Here is an 18,484-nt window from a genome sequence, read left to right as displayed (position 1 = left end):
TGGTTAAGAAAGCTGTTCAAGGACATTAAGACTCAGAGACTGAAACATCTTTACCTAGAATGACTGTGTTGGACTCAAAAGTCGTGCACTATGTAGGGAATAGGGTGCCATTTGGGATGCACTCCATATCACAATAAAAGCCTTCAAACTGATCGGCAGCGAGTTGTTTACAATACCAACCTGTGTAATTGTTCAGACAAAAAAATGACATCTCAATATGTTGACATTTCAACCATTATTCTCAGCCATTCTCATTATTTGGCCAAAACAAAAATATCAATATTTCACTAACAACAACTTGATCACAGTTCCAAGTAACAATCAAATTCAGCGTCATTGCATAATTTGGATCAGCATTGTGATCATTGTGATTAGCATCATTACATTGCTTTGATTAGGCTAAATGGTGAAAATGGGGGGTAGAAAGCATGGGTAAGTTCTCAGTCCTGAGCAGGAAGCGGAGATGGAGCTCAGTCATAGGCCGGTAGGCCGAACATCTCTGGTTTGAAGTCCTCCATGGTCCTCAGGACCAGTGTGGCCTCCTGGGGTAAAGCCTCGGTCTAGTTTGTCATCGGGGATCATGACCACCTGCATCACAGCCGCCAGGCCGGCCTTAACACCCATAGGAGCATCCTCAAACACCAGGCACTGTTGAGAGAGGAAACAAGACAAGCAGGTGCTGGATGTCAAACAGTGTTAAATAAAAAGTGAAAGGAGACAAAGGGATTTATAAATTCACATGGGAGCATAATGAAGTGAACAATGGTTCATGTAATTCTGCTATACAGTCAATTATGTATTATAACCGAGTGTGTCCACTACAGGAGGTTGAAGGCAAAATACCAGAAGTACCAGAAGTTATCCATTTTTTAAATAGAGGAAGTATGACAAGGTTTATGATGCCTCATTATGCAACCACAACATACAACAGTACAGTCTATTGACACAGCACAACGTTTTGGACTGAGAAGCCTATGTCAACTCAGTGTCTGGTGGAGAAAACAGAGCAGAGGAAGGCTGTCATACTGAATAACGCGTGTTGAGGTGAGGTGACCCACAGTATGTTTCTGACTCTTACCTTTGCGTCACAGAGGCATGAATAGAGGCAGCATGCGAATGAGAAGCCAATATGGAAGCAGTGTTGAGAAGAATGGACAATGAACTGAGTGACCAGAGCTTTCCTTTTATTCATTGGGAACTTCCGACATCCTGCGCTTTTTGAACCTCAATAGCTATGCTTCCTGGCTTTTCAAACAAAACACCCCCTCCAAAGACGTCTCCCGCCACTCTACCTAATTCAAGGTTCAATCAATCTCTATAATTTGAATGAGTGCACAAAAAGAATCATACAATTGCACTATTTTCTGCAATGTTCTTTCTTCTACATGATTTCCCTCCAATTTGCCTTTGACTTACCACACACACTAATGGTGACAGACAATGTAATTTAATTGTACCAGATTGACCTAGCAGCTTCGGAAATACCCTAAATACCCTGACTACGAGTCAGTCTCTTCTCTCATTCTTAAATGGAACTAAAATAACCTAATAAAGGTTCCCAGGTGGAACAATAGAAGCCGACTCAAGGACTCTAGAAGATTTGACTAATTGACTCTTGCCTAGGAGAGGGACAATAAGTATGGAAACACAGAGCAGCAAGGCTACCGAGGGGCTTCTAGCTAGGTAATGCCCCTTAATTGGAAGCAACTAAGACTGAATTAGCAACGAGCCAGGCAAATTAACCTTAAATCAGTGTTCAATGGCTGCATTGTAATGGACGAGAGGGAAACAGGACTCAAATGCACTGTGGCTCCATGTTGGCTCAGGAGGAAGGCACATAGCACAAACAGACTGGCACTCAGACTATCATGCCAACTCCTTGTCACTCATTGTCATGGCAAATATGTTTGGGTTGACAATGAGCAATGGAGTTTGCAAGGGCACAAGCAGATCTGTGACCAGGTCACAGCAGCAAAGAGAGATTAGGGTGGTGATTTGCCTTATAAAGGGTCAAGGGTCTTTACTCCCACTCATTGTTAGGACAATGGAAGTTTGCTTCAAAAATATATATTTTATTGTTCAACTACAGGCCTGCTATACCATGCATTGGGAACAGTGAACGGAGAACAGACAGAGAACCCAAAGTCGTTCACCATGCAGGCCTCCAACAGCCAGCCCCATGGAAGATTAACAACCAGTCCCGAGGCATACACCCAAACACATGCAACATTCATCAGAACCAATTTAATCTGTATTCACAGTGTACCCAAGGCAGTCAATGCCACAACACAAGAAGAGAAGAGGGGGAGACTCAGTGTGTGTGTGGATACTTTCCAAATGACACCCTATTCCCTACATAGTGCACTGCTTTTGACCAGGCTCTTCTCAAAAGTAGTGCACTACGTAGGGAATGGGATGCCATTAGGGATGCACATCAGACTACAGTGGCTGGTGCCAAGACTACTGTGAATAGCCGGCTCAGCAGCACGTCACACACACTCCCTTTACAACGGAGTATTAATGGGAGATGACAGGACACAGCGTAGTGTTGTTATGGAGCAGATCCAGGGCCTGCTTGGCAGCCAGCAGCACCTACTTCAGCCGAACGGACCAGGACGTTTAGTAGTTTACAGGACTATCACAGGACACTTAAAACAAGGAGAGAAAAATTTCCCTCAGAGAGACTGGGAATGGAGAATGGGATTGAATCATATGGACAGTTATGGGTTTTAATCATATGGATGCATGTTATGTGACTGAGTCATATGAACACTACTGTTTAAAAGTTTGGGGTCACTTAAAAATGTCCTTGTTTTTGAAAGAAAAGACGATTTTTTTGTCCATTAAAATAACATCAAATTGATCAGAAATACAGTGTAGACATTGTTAATGTTGTAAATGACTATTGTAGCTGGAAACAGCAGATTTTTTATGGAATATCTACATAGGTGTACAGAGGCCCATTATCAGCAACTATCACTCCTGTGTTCCAATGGCACGTTGTGTTAGCTAATCCAAGTTAATCATTTTAAAAGGCTAATTGATCATTACAAAACCCCTTTGCAATTATGTTAGCACAGCTGAAAACTGTTGTCCTGATTAAAGAAGCATCAGCATTTGTGGGTTCGATTACAGGCTCAAAATGGCCAGAAACAAAGAACTTTCTTCTGAAACTCGTTAGTCTATTCTTGTTCTAAGAAATGATGGTTATTCCATGCGAGAAATTGCCAAGAAACTGAAGATCTCGTAAAACGCTGTGTACTACTCCCTTCACAGAACAGAGCAAACTGGCTCTAACCAGAATAGAAAGAGGAGTGGGAGTGCACAACTGAGCAAGAGGACAAGTACATTAGAGTGTCTGTTTGAGAAACAGATGCCTCACAAGTCCTCAACTGGCAGCTTCCTTAAATAGTACCCACAAATAAACACCAGTCTCAACGTTAACAGTGATGAGACGACTCTGCTGGAAAAAGCCATATATTTTCTTACAAAGACCATATCTCAGACTGGCCAATAAAAAGAAAAGATTAAGATGGGCAAAAGAACACAGACACTGGACAGAGGAAGATTGGAAAAAAGTGTTATGGACAGACGAATCTAAGTTTTAGGTGTTCGGATTACAAAGAAGAACATACTTGAGATGCAGAAAAAACGAAAAGATGCTGGAGGAATGCTTGACGCCATCTGTCAAGCATGGTGGAGGCAATGTGATGTTATGGGGGTGCTTTGGTGGTGGTAAAGTGGGAGATTTGTACAGGGTAAAAGGGATTTTGAAGAAGGCCTATCACTCCATTTTGCAATGCCATGCCATACCCTGTGGACGGCGCTTAATTGGAGACAATTTCCTCCTACAACAGGACAATGACCCAAAGCACAGCTCCAAACTATGCAAGAACAATTTAGGGAAGAAGCAATTAGCTGGTATTCTGTCTATAATGGAGTGGCCAGCATAGTCACCGGTTCTCAACCCTATTGAGCTGTTGTGGGAGCAGCTTGACCGTATGGTATGTAAGAAGTGCCCATCAAGCCAATCCAACTTGTGGGAGGTGCTTCAGGAAGTTTGGGGTGAAATCTCTTCAGATTACCTCAACAAATTGACAACTAGAATGCCAAAGGTCTGAAAGGCTGTAATTGCTGCAAATGGATGATTTTTTTGACGAAGCAAAGTTTGAAGGACACAATTTTTATTTCCATAAAAAATTATTATTTTTAAATCTTGTCAAAGTCTTGACTATATTTCCTATTCATTTTGCAAGTCATTTCATGTGTTTTCATGGAAAACAAGGACATTTCTAAGTAACCCCAAACTTTTGAACGGTAGTGTATGTTATGTGATTTAATCAGATACACTAAATATACAAAAGAATGTGGACACCCCTTCAAATTAGTGGATTCGGCTATTTCAGCCACACCCATTGCTGACAGGTATATAAAATCGAGCACACAGCCATGCAATCTCTATAGACAAACATTAGCAGTAGAATGGCCTTACTGAAGAGCTCAGTGACTTTCAACGTGGCACCGTTATAGGATGCCACCTTTCCAACAAGTCAGTTCGACAAAGTCCTGCCCTGCTAAAGCTGTCCCGGTCAACTGCAAGTGCTGTTATTGCAAAGTGGAAATGTCTTGGAGCAACAACAGCTCAGCCGCGAAGTGGTAGGCCACACAAGCTCACAGAACAGGACCACATAGTACAAAAAATGGTCTGTCCTCGGTTGCAACACTCACTACCGAGTTCCAAACTGCCTCTGGAAGCAACATCAGCACAAGAACTGTTCGTCAGGAGCTCCATGAAATGGGTTTCCATGGCCAAGCAGCCACACACAAGCCTAAGATCACCATGCGCAATGCCAAGCGTTGGCTGGAATGGTGTAAAGCTCGGCACCATTGGAGCAGTGGAAACGCATTCTCTGGAGTGATGAATCACACTTCACCATCTGGCAGTACGGCGGATTAATCTGGGTTTGGTGGATGTCAGGAGAACGATACCTGCTTAAATGCATAGTACCAACTGTAAAATTTGGTGGAGGAAGAATAATGGTCTGGGGCTGTTTTCCCCTTAGTTCCAGTGAAGGGAAATCCTAACGCTACAGCATACAATGACATTTTAGATGATGCTGTGCTTCCAACTTTGTGGCAACAGTTTGGGGAAGGCAATTCCTGTGTCAGCACGACAATGCCCTCGTGCACAAAGCGAGGTACATACAGAAAGGGTTTGTCGAGATCGGTGTGGAAGAACTTGACCGGCCTACACAGAGCCCTGACCTCAACCCCTTCGAACACCTTTGGGATGAATTGGAACGCCGACTGCGAGCCAGGCCTAATCGCCCAACATCAGTGCCGACCTCACTAATGCTCGTGGCTGGATGGAAACAAGTCCCTGCAGCAATGTTTCAACATCTAGTTGAAAGACTTCCCAGAAGAGTGGAGGCTGTTGTAGCAGAAAAGGGGGGGGGGGGGGGGGACCAACTCCATGTTAATGCCCATGATTTTGGAATGAGATGTTCGACGAGTAGGTGTCCACATACTTTTGATCATGCAGTGTATGTATGTTATATGATGGAATCATATGTACTGTGTGTTATGTTATTGAATCATATGGACTGTATGTTATGGCAGATGAGTGTGTAGGCTTGTTGCTAGACAGTAGGCTCATGCTACTGTAAACAGAGAGCAGGGTCTGGATCTGTCACATAGACTTGACCTGGCAGCATGGTCAGTCCCTGGGGAATACTCATTAGATGAGCCATTCTGCCCAGATGGAGAAGCAGAGAACCGTAGGTCACAGTCGCCATAGGCACTCAACCTACACATGGACCAGGGAAACTAGGAAATAAAGCTGGGTTTACCAAATCTACACACAGATGAATGAGGAGAGGAAGGTACAGTGGGGCTCAAAAGTTATTTTACAGAAAACAAATTAAGAACAGACTTTCAGCATTCATATAGGGAAGGGCACTCAACATGCTCGGCTCTGACACAAATGACTGATGATTGGCTGAAAGAAATTGATAGTAAGAAGCGGTTTTGTTAGACTGTCATTGATCAAAACCTATTGCTGAAAAAAACACTTAAGTGTTCTGGATTTGCATCCTCTTAATCATGGATAGAGAGTTACCCATCTAATAGAACACAGTTGTTTTATTTTATCGAAACCGCTCTAATGCAAATTCGGTTTGAGTGTGGTGTACAGCAGGGCAGCCGGCTTGGGCCATTGTTTTCTGTTTCTATTAACAACCTTCCACAGAATATACACTGAGTGTACTGTTACGTACACCTCTCGGAGGAGGGAACGCAACAGCCTGCTACAACTCAACTCCCCGTGGAGTGAAAAAAGGTATGTGATTGTAGGTGCGGGTAAGGATGACAGAGGGAGAGAATATTACCGTTTACAGGGAATTTATTCTTCCTTCACACGGTAAGGTGGGGAAAAGGGGCTGGAAGGAACCAAAGCAAAGAAAGTAAAGGTTAAAGTTCCCCCTCTCCCACCACCTGGCGAACTAACCAAAATACAGGGGGTGGTCCGCCCAGGTCTTACCTAGTGTGCATAGACAGAGTATATACTACGGGTATATGTATGCCCACAGGCCTCTTGCCTAAACACTCCTAAGGTGACTTCCCCCCCTGGGAACAAATGAAACAGAACAATTTCAATAAACCAAAAACACTAGGTACTATGGTATACACATACCTCTACAGGAGTGGCTACAAAACACTTTTGACAAATTTACCAGACCAAAAACCAACACAGCACATACAAAGAAGCTCTCTCTCCTAACAAAGGAGTCGGCAATTGCAGACAACTGTATCCCCTGACAAGAAGGCGGAGTCAGAGCTCCATTTAGTGATGGGCCGACCAATCAGCTGCTTTGGAATCCAGGAAGCCATCCTGAAACACACACACACACACACACACACACACACACACACACACACACACACACACACACACACACACACACACACACACACACACACACACACACACACACACACACACACACACACACACAACAACACAGACGAACGTAACAGTACAAAACATTCGAGACACCTTCCTAATATTGAGTTGCACCCCCCCGTTTTGCCCTCAGAACAGCCTCAATTCGTCAGGGCATAGACTCTACAAGCTGTCAAAAGCGTTCCACAGGGATGCTGGCCCATGACTCCAATGTCCTTTGGAGTGCCCATTCACCCTCAATGGCACACACACAATCCATGTCTCAACTGTCTCAAGGCTTAAAAATCCTTCTTTAACCTGTCTCCTCCCCTTCACCTACACTGCTTGAGGTTGATTTAACAAGTGACATCAATAAGAGATCATACTGTAGCTTTCACCTGGATTCACTTGGTCAGTCTGTCATGGAAAGAACAGGTGTTCCTAATGTTTTGTACACTCAGTGTATGTCGGCTACGACAGTAAAATAAGTAATTGACACCCTTAACATAGAGCTCTAGTCAATTTTAGAATGGGTAACTAGCAATAGGCTGGTGCTAAATATAAAAAAAACTAAAAGTATTGTTTTTGGGACAAATCACTCACTTAACCGTAAAGCTCCTCCAGATCTATTATTGAATAATGTGGCGATTGAGCAACTTAAAGAGACTGAACTGCTGGCTGTAACCCTAGATAGCAAGCTACAGTGTCATGGTAAAATCATATAGACTCAATGGTTACTAAAATGGGAAGAGGTCTGTCGATGAGGAGGTGTTGCTCTGCTTTCTTGACATCTCAGTCGACCAGACAGGTCCTACAGGCCTTTGTCGCACCTGGACTACTGCCCAGTTGCGGGGTCATGTGCGGCAAAGAGGGACATAGGTAAATGACAGTTGGTCCAGAACAGAGCAGCACATATTGTATTTAAATGTACACAGATGGCGAATGTCAGTAACATGCATGTCAATCTCTCCTAGCTCAGAGTAGAGGAGAGACTGACTGCATCAATATCGGTCTTTGTGCAAGATATCGATGTGTTGAAGGTACTGAACTGTCTGTTGAAGCAGTTGGTACACAGTTCGGACACTCATCGGTACAACGCAAGACATGCAACCAGGTCGTCTCTTCACAGTCACCAGGTCCAAAACAGAGGCTGGGAAACGCACAGTATTAATTGAGCTATGACTACATGGAACTCTCCCACCTCCGGTAACTCAAGAAAGCCATAAAAACAGATTTTAAAAAAAAACAGATAAAAGAACACCTTACGGCTCAAAGGGGACTGTGAAGAGAGCCGTGTTGATATATTTTGTATTGTAATTTACACAGTGTTATGTGTTGAATTATGTAGGTGGGTGGCTTTGCACAAGCCATGGCTTGTCTGAGTCAGAATGGCTCATAGGGTAGAAGACATCTCCTGTTCCTGAAGCGTGAGACAGAGGCAGGTTATGCATTTTATTTGTGTTTTATTTCCCCTGTATGGATCCCAATAAATACTACTACTAAATACTACTACTAAATACTACCTTCACTGTGTCATTTTCTATTTTGTTGTGTCATTTTGTGTAATTTTTATGTTCCTGGAAGGACACATCAAGAGAGATTTTTAAAAAATAACGTATTTTGAATGGACTTTAGACACACACAGTTGTTTGACAGTGATCCATTCAACAATCATTTTCTTTTTTCCTCAGGTGTTATATCTTAAAGAGGCTGATCCTCTGCTCTAACATATTACTTCACTTGTCGCTTTTGTCAACGTCTGACACGACAAGGCAAACCAACTATGTCAACACCAGAGTGCCTGTGTGTCTGTTAACTTTCGCACGGCTTAAGATGGAGCTTGTCACGGTGACACAGCCATTCACTAAAATAACAGCGTCTGTACAGTCTCTTTCCCTTCAATATTTAATCAGAGCAGTTGATGTTTTGTTTATGTTGGGTAAATAAAACAATCATTCTGCCTCTCGTCTTGTTTCCGACACCAATCTGGTCTGAGCTTAATGCAATAAGGTAGGTAGTGCAGCAGTGTGTTCATACATCAAACAGTCGGTCTCAGACTGATGCATTCTCAAACTTGATGAACGGTACCTTAGCAAGAAAATACTTGAAACTAACACATCACACAGCAAGGAGTTGTGCGATGTGTGTATATTCGGGCCTGCAACGTGGGTTGTTGAGTGAGTGAAGAGACAGTGATAGATTGCCTGCTACCTCTTCTAAACCATCTCTAAGCCCAGGGCAGGCTGGCTACAGGATGTGTAACGTTTTATCATCTATGTTACGGGGTACTTTGTTATACACAGGAAACAGGAAATAAAGGCCATCATTTACAAATCTGGAGGTCATGGAGGTTGCGTCCTAAATGGCGCCCTATTCCCTTTACAGTGCCCAACTTTTTACCAGGGTCCATAGGGCTCTGTAGTGCACTCAAAAGTTGTGCACTATAAAGGGAATAGGGTGTCATTTGGGACGCAGCCCAGGAGAGCACTGTATAAACGCGTAACAGGGCAATCCATTGGCCTCCAGAGGGTTGCGTTCACAAGGCTAATGAGTGGTTTGGTCAACCTGAGGAAAATCACATGGAGAGATCAGTCAGATGTTTGTCACTTTGGTCCAGATGGCAGACAGGAGCAGAATAGGCTTTCATTTGGTGTCTGAGGAGTGAGGAAACATTTTCATCTTTTACTCAGAAAAAGACTAGGTTTAGAATAGTCTCTTCTAACAGCCACTGTGCTTGCGGAGCGCCCGGAATCTGTTGAGAGAGATTAGGTTTTGAAAGATTTAGGATACATACAGGCTATGGAATAGGTAGACTTCATAAATAACGCTAGGTAAGGGTCACGTCATCTAGAAATGGCGGAAATAGAAGGTCAAGGTAAAGACATACCTATTGATGATTGAGTGAAGTCAATTCTCTCCCGCACCACCTTCCACAACTACTTTCCAGATAAGAAAATCATTAACAAACCATGATATTTCAGTGAACTCGACCTCCAGGAAATAGCCTTTAACTTGTATACCGGCTGTGACAGTGACACTCCCTGGGAGCTCATAAACATCCCCATTGACTGAGTGTCTGTCCGTAAATCTTATATCTTCATGCCAGTGTTGGCATTTCTTTCCAACAGAATAAAAGGAGTGATCAATACTGTTAAAGCTCCTCATAAACTCAGACAGACCCACTGACAATGTATTCTCCCCGTTCCTGATTTGGTGTTGGACAGAAAAGGACCCAACAGGCTTAGTGAAAAAAAGGACTTTAACAAATAAAATAATATTGTGTATCTGAAATGAATGGGAGTTCACATGATTTTAGGCCACTAAAATCCAGCACTAGATATAAAAACCTAAACAAGCACATTACTGCTGAGTACAAGGCAAGCGGAATTACATCTCCTGCTATTAAGGACTGACCTTCTGACCACTTAAAGCACCACTGTGTCCATAATATTTTTGCAGAGAACTTCAAAGCTCAAGTATTGAATATTTCATAGAGCTGATATTAAAAAACACTCCTGTTTTTTTTTTTACTCGCAGTGATGCCCTACCTTCTCCGTCAAAGCACATGGATCTGTCTGTTCATAAGGAACATCATTAGGGCTGTACAATAGCACAGCCTTCACTATTCAGATAGATAGATCCAGCCTGTTTTAGTCCCTGACCATTTCAATCCACCAGCACCAAACACACTGGGCACAACAAACGCATCACAGTTCACACTGTGATAGCTAAATTGAAGAATAAAAGAAAAAATGGACTAGATGGTTGAAATATTGAATAATGTGTCTATTTTGGGATTATAGCAGCAGTTACCATTTATTATGAGGTTGGTGCATCTGCACAGCAGAGAGGCCCACTGGGTCCAGATAGTTGAAAGGCCCATAAAATACAGGGGTGTAGCCGAGGCGACTGGTTGTCCCTAAATCAGCATTGTGTTGTTGTTGTAATATCCTTATCTAGGCTAGCTACAGATCCAAGCTCTGGAGCCAATACTGTCTCTGTACTGACTCTTTACACCCTCTGTGTGAGCCTCTCTGTGACTTAGTCCCAAATGGCACCCTATTCCCTATACAGTGTACTCATTTTGACCATAGCCCTATGGCCCCTGGTCAAAAGTAGTGTGTGAAGAGGGAATATATTGTCATTTGGGACGTAAGTGGGTCTTTTCTAAAACATCTTGTCGCCTCACTCTTTTTAAATAAGGTTGGTTGGGTTTCTTTTACCATAGTCTACACAGGGTTTTAAGACTCAGTAGGAGTGTGAAGACATCGGTCTTTTTGTAAGGCACGACTCTTTCCCGTGCGCATAATTCAGTTTCTAGCTCAACTACCTACAACAGTTAAACACAAGTCTCTCTTTCAATATCTTTAAGATGATCCATGCTATAATAGGCCTATTTCATTTTATACAAGTTCATTTCATGTCCTAATTGTACCGTTTTTGGTGCTATAAACCTTTCCTTGGTGTAAGGTCATTTATGATTAATGGTAGCGGAATTACTTTTCTCCCTGTCTTTCAATGTATGTCCCAAATTGCACCCTACTTCATTAATCTTAGTTGGTAGGCTGAGCACACACACCTTTCGTAAAAACCTTTTCTCTATCTCCCTCGGCCTCCCTCCCTTTCTCCCTCACTCTCTCTATGTCATAGTATTTTTTGTGTGCTGGGGAGAAAGTGAAAAATGGAGGAGGTGGGGGCTTATTTCCTTGCCTTTGGTCACCATAGAGACAGAGTACTGGGCTGGGCACATTACTCACTTGTGAGAGGGTTTTAAGTAGTCTGCCAAGCGTATTACCTGCAGTGTTGCGTAGCATCATCATGGCCCTCAAAATGCCTCACGTCACTTCATGCGTGTATTCCAGGAAACCTTCCTCCCAATAACGTTGATATAAACAGCAACCTTTTAAGCACCAGAAGAAAAATGCATCCTGAGAAATGTATTGAAATGTCACTGCACGACTGTTATTGAACATGTACAGTTGTAGTGAACGCTTCAAATAATGCTAACATTTCAGAGGTAAAAAGGACAAAAAAATACAACTCAAATGTATCACCTACGCCTGTCTTCGCTGCAGTTTCTGTAAAATGCCTCACTGCAATTAATTCAATTGTAAATTCATCACTGCTTATACTAATCTGGGGGTAGGAGAGAAGCTGCGGACACAATGTTAATACACGCTCCCCTTTTCTTTTTATTGCATTCTGTCTTTCTCCTGTCTCCTCCTTGCAATCCTGAATCGCAATCTGTCCCTCCCTCCCTATTTCTCTCTCTCACTCTGTGCTTAGGCAAAACCGTCACGAAGAGAGGAGAGGAGCCAGGGTGTGATGCATCATAATTCGTTATTCCACTAAACAGATTCCCCTCTCAGCCGCAGTTCCATATCTCATCAAGAAAAACGCAAGTCCTAACTGTGTATGTTTGGAAGCCTCCAAGATTAAAAAAGCAGGCCGACAAGTATTGAAGGCTGCTGCTGCAGCAGACGCATTTGCAGAAAAACCTACAGCCCTGCACCTGTTAGGGAGATTCATTTACCTCAAAAAGGAAAACAACAAATCCAAAGCTATTAACCTCTCTTTTCGGGTTCCCATTTTCCGTTTTCCATTTGATAGCTCTCTGTAAAACTAACTGAATGTAGTCTTCTAACCCTGATGATTGTAGACCTATTTCATAGGAGGGTTTGCTAAAACAGGCATGGAAGGAAGGTGATTAAACATGGTAGTGGCTACATCCCAAGTAGCACCTTATTCCCTATATAGTGCATATTTGACTAGAGCACTATGGGCCCTGGTCAAATGTAGTGCACTATAAAAGGGAAAATGGTGCCATTTGGAATGTACACAGTGGGATTCCTCAGTGTTGTGGGAGTGTTGGGGGTATTTTCATGGCTGGTGTTGACAACACAGATCTGTTACTTACAGCTACGCTTAATAAGCCAAAACATTGGCATTGAAAATGGAAATGAATGAGAGGGTATGAAGTCGGTTATAGGTTTAATCATTTCCCTCACTTTCTGGATGTGCAAATTAATGAAATTCCATAGTTTCTTATAAATAGAGGCTACACTTTCGATAGCCTAGTTTGGATGTGCTACAGTCGATCAGTCAGTTAGTCAGTGTCTAGATAATAATTCCTTTGACGTGTCTTAGGAACAGGTGATAGCTGGGGCATTGAAGCATGACAGGATGACATTAGCCTTGGTAACCTTCCGAACAACAGAATTGGTTATGGGCTTAAGAGATAACCCACTTTCTTGGAGGTGTAAACGCAATTCCACAGGTTCCTATAAAAACACTTTAGTTTATCTGCTCAGTGATTAGCCTATGAATGACTATACTAAGTAACAAATTAAAAACAACTGAATTGGTGTACAACTTTTAGGGGTTGCTCTTTTTCAGCATTATAAGTTGTGCCAGCCCACTGTCTACTACCCTGTCCCTTTTCCTATCATTTATAGCATCTGAGCCATGATTGGTAGGAATTGGTGACCTTCGGGCTGCTTTCCCCCTCCAATGTTACTAGGTGGGTATGAGAGTATCTTAGCGTGTCTACTGGTCTGTCCCTCTTATCATGTCTGGTTATTTTATGCTTAGCTTGTTTATTCATGAGGCAACAAGTATAGGGCAATAGTCTACTCCACTACCCACTGTTGGCTACTGTCCCTATTACTGTGCCTGGAGGCACAGGAGGAGTGAACCTGTTGGCACACACCAAGAAGGACTGAGGTTGAGGTTTGCTGTTTTTCACATTGGGGTCGTCCCCCAGAACGATGTGGCTGAACAGGTCAAAAAAGTTTTTGTGCTGACTGGTCTTCATCTCAAACGTCAGGCCTGCTGAGCTTGTCGCTATGGCGATGGGCACGTTGTGTTTACAGAGATGGTGGATGAGCTTCTCCACTTCTGGTTACCAGTTAACGTTTGGACACACCTACTCATTCAAGGGTTTTTCTTTAGCTGTACTATTTTCTACATAGTAGAATAAGACATCAACACTATGAAATAACACATATGGAATCATGTACAGTCGTGGTAAAAAGTTTTGAGAATGACACAAATATTATTTTCCAGAAAGTTTGCTGTTTCAGTGTCTTTAGATATTTTTGTCTGATGTTACTATGGAATACTGAAGTTTAATTACAAGCATTTCATAAGTGTCAAAGGCTTTTATTGACAATTACATGAAGTTGATACAGAGTCAATGTGTTGACCCTTCTTTTTCAAGACCTCTGCATTCCGCCCTGGCATGCTGTCAATTAACTTCTAGGCCACATCCTGACTGATGGCAGCCCATTCTTGCATAATCAATGCTTGGAGTTTGTCAGAATTTGTGGGTTTTTGTTTGTCCACTCGCCTCTTGAGGTTTGACCACAAGTTCTCAATGGGATTAAGGTCTGGGGAGTTTCCTGGCCATGGACCCAAAATATCGATGTTTTGTTCCCCGAGCCACTTAGTTATCACTTTTGCCTTATGGCAAGGTGCTCCATCATGCTGGAAAAGGCATTGTTTGACACCAAAATGTTCCTGGATGGTTGGGAGAAGTTGCTCTCGGAGGATGTGTTGGTACCATTCCTTATTCATGGCTGTGTTCTTAGGCAAAATTGTGAGTGAGCCCACTCCCTTGGCTGAGAAGCAACCCCACACGAATGGTCTCAGGATGCTTTACTGTTAGCATGACACAGGTCTGACGGTAGCGCTCACCTTGTCTTCTCCGGACAAGCTTTTTTCCGGATGCCCCAAACAATCGGAAAGGGGATTCATCAGAGAAAATGACTTTACCCCAGTCCTCAGCAGTCCAATCCCTGTACCTTTTGCAGAATATCAGTCTGTCCCTGATGTTTTTCCTGGAGAGAAGTGGCTTCTTTGCTGCCCTTCTTGACACCAGGCCATCCTCCAAAAGTCTTCGCCTCACTGTGCGTGCAGATGCACTCACACCTGCCTGCTGCCATTCCTGAGCAAGCTCTGTACTGGTGGTGCCCCAATCCCGCAGCTGAATCAACTTTAGGAGACGGTCCTTGCGCTTGCTGGATTTTCTTGGGCGCCCTGAAGCCTTCTTCACAACAATTGAACCGCTCTCCTTGAAGTTCTTGATGGTCAGATAAATGGTTGATTTAGGTGCAATCTTACTGGCAGCAATATCCTTGCCTGTGAAGCCCTTTTTGTGCAAAGCAATGATGACGGCACGTGTTTCCTTGCAGGTAACCATGGTTGACAGAGGAAGAACAATGATTCCAAGCACCACCCTCCTTTTGAAGATTCCAGTCTGTTATTCGAACTCAATCAACATGACAGAGTGATCTCCAGCCTTGTTCTCGTCAACACTCACACCTGTGTTAAACAGAGAATCACTGTCATGATGTCAGTTGGTCCTTTTTTGTGGCAGGGCTGAAATGCAGTGGAAATGTTTTTGGGGGGTTCAGTTAATTTGCATGGCAAAGAGGGACTTTGCAATTAATTGCAATTCATCTGATCACTCTTCATAACATTCTGGAGTATATGCAAATTGCCATCATACAAACTGAGGCAGCAGACTTTGTGAAAATTTATATTTGTGTCATTCTCAAAAATTTGGCCACGGCTGTAGTAGCCAAAAAATTGTTAAACAAATCAAAATATATTTTATATTTGAGATTCTTCAACGTAGCCACCCTTTGCTTTCACACTCTTGGCATTCTCTCAACCAACTTCATGAGATAGTCACCTTGAATGCATTTCAATTATCACATGTGTCTTGTTAAAAGTTAATTTGTAGAATTTCTTTCCTTCTTAATGCATTTGCGCCAATCAGTTGTGTTGTGACAAGGTAGGGGTGGTATACAGAAGATAGCCCTATTTGGTAAAAGACCAAGTCCATATTATGGCAAGAACAGTTCAAATAAGCAAAGAGAAACGCCAGTCCATCATTACTTTATGACATGAAGGTCAGTCAATACGGAACATTTCAAGAACTTTGAACATTTCTTCAAGTGCCATCGCAAAAAGCATCAAGCGCCATGATGAAACTGGCTCTCATGAGGACCGCTACAGGAAAGGAAGAGGATATGTTCATTAAAGTTAACTGAACCTCAGATTGCAGCCCAAATAAATGCTTCACAGAGTTCAAGTAACAGAGACATCTCAACATCAACTGTTCAGAGGAGACTGCGTGAATCAGGCCTTCATGGTCGAATTGCTGCAAAGAAACCACTCCTAAAGGACACCAATAAGAAGAATAGACTTGCTTGGGCCAAGAAACACGAGCATTGGACATTAGACCGGTGGAAATCTGTCCTTTGGTCTGATGAGTCCAAATTTGAGATTTTTGGTTCCACCGCTGTGTCTTTGTGAGACGGAGAGTAGGTGAACATATGATCTCTGCATGTGTGGTTCCCTCCATGAAGCATGGAGGAGGTGTGATGGTGTAGTGGTGTTTTGCTGGTGACACTGGTTGTGATTTATTTAGAATGCAAGGCACACTTAACCAGTAGGGCTACCACAGCATTCTGCAGCGATACGCCATTGTATCTGGTGTGAGCTTAGTGGGACTATCATTTGTTTTTCAACAGGACAAAGACCTAACACACCTCCAGGCTGTGTAAGGGCTATTTGACCAAGAAGGAGAGTGTGAGAGTGGTGCATCAGATGACCTGGCCTCCGCAATCACCCGACCTCAACCCAATTGAGATGGTTTGGGATGAGTCTTAACTATTATTCTACAGTGTTGAAAATAGTAAAAAATTAAGAAAACCCCTTGAATGAGTAGGTGTGTCCAAACCTTTGACTGGTACTGTACAGTACACATCATTGGTTAGTCCTACACACAGTGAATACTAACAAAGCCTGCTGATCTTCTATTCTACCTGATGAATGAAAACATGGGATTAAAGTTTGTTTGTCAATACACTCATCAGAGACTGATATTTCATAGGTGAGAATAAATTATTTTGTTCATGTTAAGGTAACTATGAAAACTATCACAAACTACAACTATAACACACACACACACACACACACACACACACACACACACACACACACACACACACACACACACACACACACACACACACACACACACACACACACACACACACACACACACACACACACACACACACACCCTAGTTACCTTGCATCAATTGAGCTGAAGGAAGTATCCTCTCCTGTATTTTTCTAGTCTCACTGAGAAGTTCATCTGGTGTCATTGGTAGTTCTAGGAAGTCTCGTATAATGGTGGAAGCCTCCATAGCTTTCTTACCCATCACAGACGACGTCCCGTCCCAGGTGTATTTGTTTCCAAACCGGTCGCATACTTCCTGGTATGACACCGTGTACAGCCTCTCTGTATCTGCAAGTTCAAAACAGTGCAAAATAAAAGTTAGATAGCTATGTTATCACCACATGTTTACCTTAAAGCTAAAATCCTTAGTTGCTACATCAAGTTTTGGACTTATAAAGTAATGATATATACCCATTGATTCTTGAAGAATATAACTTATAAATGCCTCACGAGCTTAGTTCAACTGTCATACCCCATCAGAACCCAAATTATACGCATTGTTTAACTACAATGTTTGTGAAGAACAGAAATGTAAACAAACGGTATATCTTCAAAACATGGTTAAATCTATCATTTTGATATCATGGATGGTCAGTCCTTGGGCCCTCAAATCTCTATGAATTTTAATGGTTACATTTACCCACACCCATCCCCCTGCTTTTTACTGAAACAGAGGCTTTTAACTAAGGATTCTAGATTTAAATCACGAAATTCAGAAGACTATGCAAGACAGCACATGGAAATGATTAGCCAATGTTATGGTTCTAGAAAGATTCCTTTACAGATAGCTAGCAAACATCACATGTTCATTTTGCTTCACCATGGTTAACACACATGAATGAATGAGTTGTTACTGAATGCTACATTTTACATTTACATTTTAGTCATTTAGCAGACAGTAGTGAATGCAGTAGTGAATGCATACATTTCATACATTTTTTTTTTCTTTTTCGTACTGGTCCCCCGTGGGAATCGAACCCACAACCCTGGCATTGCAAACACCATGCTCTAACAATTGAGCCACACGGGACCCAACTAGGCCTAGGTAGCTCACTCGTGTCACATTCTGTTCTGCTCCATCGTTTCAAGTGCAAATAGAAAGTGTATATTAATAACCTAATAATAATCCATCCATGTCGAAAGGAACACGGGTCACCGGTTTAAAATTCTATTGTGTTGATAGACAACTGGTACCAAAATCTCAACTATCAAGTAGAAAAATGTATGCTTTTATTCATCTCCAGAACATACATAAACCTGTTTACATTACACAACATCAAAAGAATTTAGATTCACAAAAATGACGCTGTCGCAAATAAAAGGTGATTCTTTACAGTCGTCCATCATTTTGTAATGGCTGATGGGCAAAGTAGTTTTATACTCAGAACCCACTTCTGCCTATTCACTCAGAAGAATCAGTCTCATAATAACCTACTTATCTACAGAAATGTAGGCCTAATCTAAATGTGATTTTATACATTTAAAACACATTTATGTATTTGTTTATTTTT

At 42.4% G+C, this 18,484-nt stretch overlaps 1 pseudogene; it reads right to left on the bottom strand.

Annotated features, from left to right (window-relative positions):
* Positions 1–293: 293 nt before the first annotated feature.
* On the bottom strand, positions 294–18,129 carry LOC106574373 (pseudouridine-5'-phosphatase-like; annotated as a pseudogene).
* Positions 18,130–18,484: the final 355 nt, after the last annotated feature.

Source organism: Salmo salar, chromosome ssa16 (genome assembly GCF_905237065.1).
Source record: "Salmo salar chromosome ssa16, Ssal_v3.1, whole genome shotgun sequence".
Classification (NCBI taxonomy): Eukaryota; Metazoa; Chordata; class Actinopteri; order Salmoniformes; family Salmonidae; genus Salmo; species Salmo salar.
The sequence above is the reverse complement of the archived record's forward strand: the minus strand, read 5'-3'. Positions and strand labels throughout refer to the sequence as shown.